The sequence below is a fragment of the Notechis scutatus genome, chromosome 4 (genome assembly GCF_049901735.1).
Source record: "Notechis scutatus isolate UNSWTSFEM ecotype Mainland chromosome 4, rNotScu1.2, whole genome shotgun sequence".
In the NCBI taxonomy this organism is placed as follows: Eukaryota; Metazoa; Chordata; class Lepidosauria; order Squamata; family Elapidae; genus Notechis; species Notechis scutatus.
In genome coordinates this window covers 81,664,882-81,669,740 of record NC_142012.1, presented here as the reverse complement: position 1 = coordinate 81,669,740, position 4,859 = coordinate 81,664,882, and positions in this window count along the sequence as shown.

The window sequence follows — 4,859 nt, the reverse complement described above, 5'->3', positions numbered from 1 at the left end:
GATCGCGTGACCATAGGATGGGGAGGCAGAAATGTTCCATGGTCTGTAAGGGTGGAAAAAAAAACAGTCCTCCTACATTACTTTTTTTCCCAGCGCCGTTGTAACTTGGAACGGTCACTAAATCAGCCTTTGTTAAGTCAAGTATTGGCCCTCACGCCCTCGCCCAGACGACGTTGGGAATGACGGGACGGCTAGCCTTTGGCTCTCCTTGCTTGCGTCCATCTCCGAGTCAGGATCACACGCAGCCCCCCCTCCCCCCAATGACCCCTAAATTGCTGTCGCTAAATGAGTCAAAGCCCTCTTCTGTGTGAAGTAAACTCCCCGTTAAGATACAACAGAATTTAGGGTTGGTGTTTTTTTTTCCCCTTCTTTGATTTCATTTCATTCCAAGACGTTGGTTAGAAAGAGCAGACACTTCTGCTCCGCAGCACAATTGTGCGCTTTGTGAAAACAGGAAACAAAAGTTCTGCAATGCAAGGAATCCTGCACTTACGACCACAATGGAGCCCCAATTTTTTCTTGGTATGTGAAATGGGCGTTAAGTGAGTTTCGCCCCCATCTTACGCGCCTCACTTGAAAACGTTAAGCAAGTTGCTGTGGTCATGAAATTAGCACTCATTTGCTTGTCACTCCAGCACAACATGGCCACCGTCCTAAGTACATGCCAGTTGCCCATCTGATCGCGTCACCATGGTTGTTATGTGTGAAAAACAGCCGTAAGTCACATTTTCTTCCCCAGTGCCGTTGTAAAACTTTGAATGTCCATTAAAGGAGCAGCTTTTGAAGAGAAGGTCCGCGTGCATAGCCTGTGTTGCGAAGGTCTGCGCTGTGCTTTTCCGTCAGAGCTACCGATCAGAGTTGGTGTCAATTGCTCCTCCTGGGTTTTCCACCATTTTGGGTATGCAATAACCATGCAGTGTTTCAACTTTGAGCTAGTATTGTGGAAAGTCTTTTGCACTTTGCATTTAATGACACTTTCCCCACCATTGTGACGGAAAGCTGGCACACATTAATAATATAACCTCACTGCCCCGTGGCTGTGTGTGAGGTTGTGCAGTTGCATTGCTTGAGGGCAGCTGCTTGAGTAAGGAGACCTCCAAAGTCCCTTCCAGCTCTATTCTATTCTACCTTTCTGGTAAATAATCTGTGGTAAATACCTGGAATCCTGCATCCAGTTTTGGTCACCACGTTGCAAAAAAAGAGGTTGAGACTTTGGGGAAAGTGCAGGGAAGAGCAACTAGGATGATTAAAGGCCTGGAGACTAAACCATATGAAGAACGGCTGCAGGATTTGAGTTTGGGTAGTCTAAAAAAAAAAAAAAGAATTGGGGTGACGTGAAAGCAGTCTTCCAGTATTTGAGGGGCTGCCCCAAAGAAGAGGGAGGTGTCAACCTATTTTTCAAAGCCCCAGAAGGCAGGACAAGAAACAACGGATGGAAACTAATTAAGGAGAGAAGCATCTTAGAATTAAGGAGAAACTTCCTAAAAGTGAGGACAATTAGCCAGTGGAACAGCTTGACATCAGAGGATGTGGGTGCTCCAACACTGGAAATTTTTAAGAAGAGACTAGACAATCACATGTCTGAAATGGTATCGGATCTTCTGCTTAAGCAGCGGGATGGACTAGAACGCCTCCCTGGTCCCACCCAGCTCTATTCTGATTAATTAAAGCCTGTGTATGTTAACTGTTGATCTCAGCACATCGATAGCTAGACGACAGTGTAAGTGTGTAATACAGGCCCCATCTGTCAAGCGTGAACAGGAAGGAAGACTGTTTATATTTATCTTGCCTTTTATTATTTTTGTAAATAACTCAAGGGGGCAATGATGCCTGGTACTCCTTCCTATTTTCCCCCACAATAACGTTGTGAGGTGAGTTGGGCGAAATTGTGTTTCTGCACTAGGACAAGTTGGTGGTTACTTTTAATCCTGGTTGATTGAGGTCTGGCTCAGCACACTTGGTTTATTTATGTATTTATACATTGTGTACAGCTGCCCACCTCCCAAAGACAGTGACAATTAAAGTTTAAAACAAAAAAGACCAATCAACCAAAACCAAAACGGAAAGACTAGTAGACGGAACACAAACAGAACCAATCAGGGTAAACATAAAAGTTATGCTCTAAAAATATTCCATTTCTTGTCCGAGGACTGAAACCAAAAACATTTGCCGACCCAGCTCACCTAACCTCAAAGTTTAAGGTAACAACCTGATCCTTAATGCCTTACAAAAGGCCGACTGGATCAAGACCATCCAGATCTCTGGAGAGATGGATCTACAGCCCAGGTGCTACAACTGAGAAGGCAGGAGTCCAAAGTTGGCACTCCTGATATGGATAGAAGAGACTATTTGTAGCTCAGGTTTGAATTGTGGGGTCCTTGGTGCTTTCTGAGGGTTGGTGGTTTCCTTGCGGATGTTTCGTTACCAAACGGATGATGCTACCTGGTTTGGTAATGAAACACCTGCAAGAAAACCACATGGTTTTCAGAGAAGAGCAACTGGAGACTAAACCATATCAAGAAGGGTTTGCAGGACTTGGGTTTGGCTAGTCTAAAGAAAAGAAGAATTAGGGGGGACATGATAGCAGTCTTCTAGGGCTGCCAGAAAGAAGAGGGAGTCAAGCCACTCCCCAAAGCACCTAAGGGAAACAATGGATGGAAACTAACCAAAGAAAGAAACAACCTGGAATTTAGGAGAAGCTTCCTAAGAGTGAAGACAATAAAGCAGTAGAACTGCTCCAGAGGTTGTAGGTGCTCCATCACTGGAGGCTTTTAAGAAGAGACTGGACAGCCACTTGTCTGAAATGATATAGGGTCTATTTGGCTGATCTTTGTTATTGGCTATTTTCTCTTCATTTTTAAAAGACGTCTAACTCTTCTATGAACATGTCTACGTTCATCTTTGAAGAACAGTACCTGGAATTGGGTATGTGTAGTATAGTGAAAAGAACTAGGGGTGACACGATGGCAGTATTCCAATATTTGAGGAGCTGCCCCAAAGAAGAGGGGGTCAAGCTATCCTCCAAAGCACCTGAAGGCAGGAGAAGAAGCAACAAATGGAAACTAACCAAGGAACGAAGCAACCTGGAATTAAGGAAATTTCCTAACAGTGAGGACAATCAACCGGTGGAACAGCTTGCTACCAGAAATCTGGGCCATTCCATCACTGGATGTTTTTAAGAAGAGTCTAGATCAGGGGTCTTCAAACTTGACAGCTTTAAGACGTGTGGACTCCCAGAATTCCTCCTCCAGTCATGTTAGCTCAGGAATTCTGGGAGTTGGAAGTCCACAAGTCTTAAACTTGCCAAGTTTGAAGACCCTTGGTCTAGGCAGACACTTATCTGAATGGTATAAGTTCTCCTGCTTGAGCAAGGGGCTGGATTAGAAGACCTCCAAGGTCCCTTCCAGCTCTATTCTGAGAGCACCAAAGACCCCACATATCTGATAGGCCTTGGAACGTGACCACTTGGCTAGTCCTGGTGAGTCACACAGAGATGGCTGGTCCAGAAGATCACTTGGACCTGTGCCATGCAGGGGTTTATACAGGTGATAACCAATACCTTGAATTGCATCCAGAAACCCACTAAAAGCCCCTGTAACTTGCTGAAGAGAGACATCACAGGAGAACAAAATGGGAAATGCCCCAAACTGCCCACACGGTGACATTTTGGATTGGTTATAGCTTCTAAATAGTCTTCAAGAACAGCCCCAGAGAGTGTGTTACAGCAAATATCGGAGGTCTTCTAGTGCAACCCCTTACTCAAGCAGGAGACCCTACACCATAACAAATAACTCTCAGAAAAACCTCCAGTGATGGAGCACCCACAACTTCTGACAGCAACTTCTGTTCCACTGGTGAATTGTCCTCACTGTTATGAAGTTTCTCCTTAATTCCAGGTTGCTTCTCTCCTTGACTGATTTCCATCCAGCAATCCAGCTGGGTGGATGAAAACTGAGCTTGCTCGGGTATCAAGGCTTCCAATATGTCGTGTGAACTCAGAAAATGAGTTAATGCACTAAACAAGGAAGCGGTAACATGGTTGTGTTGTAAGTCTTGGATGTAATAACTGAACCACAAATCAGGGAAATGAAGTTAAATTCCTGCTTTGAACAGGAACATAATCAAGTTCCTTATGCTGAAATGTAGAGGGACTGATGGAATATTGACACAGTTTAGGCTTCCCCGTCCACAGTCAAATTTTTTGCCTACTATTTTATTCTCTCCTCTATTTTCTTTCTTACGTTCACTGTTCTTATTTTCTTTGCTTCTGTTCTAATGTTGTCTTGCTTTTTATCCCATTGTAATTTCTTAAATAAAAAATTATATAGTTTTATTATATAAAAAACTGATCAATATTACTGTGCACTTAAGGTTTAATAGTATATTCAAAATAATATACTACAGAATAAATTGTTTTCTACTAGTGGAAAACTGTATTTCCTTTTGCTTTAATCTTTTTTTGCATTTTGTATGTGCAAATATATATACTTGTGTAAGAGAGAGAGAGAGAGAGAGAGAGAGAAAGAGAGAGAGAGAGAGAGAGAGATTCTCTCGTTTATTCTGATAATTTTACTTAAAAATTAACAGGGCAATCCAAAGTAGTAGGTGCTGTCCATCCTAATGAATCATCACAATGACAGACAGTTGGGTAGCAGAATAAATTGCTGGTGTGCAAACCCTTTCTGGAAGTGCAAACAACGATAATCCCATTAGTAGCTTTAGTCATTCTTGGAAAGTTGTTACTGATAATCTGACAAAGGACAATATGATTCAGTTATCCTGGGTAGGAATTTTCTGCCTTCTGTTCCGTTCCGTTAAGACTCTGTTGGAAAATTGTATGTTGGTCTATCATGCTGGGC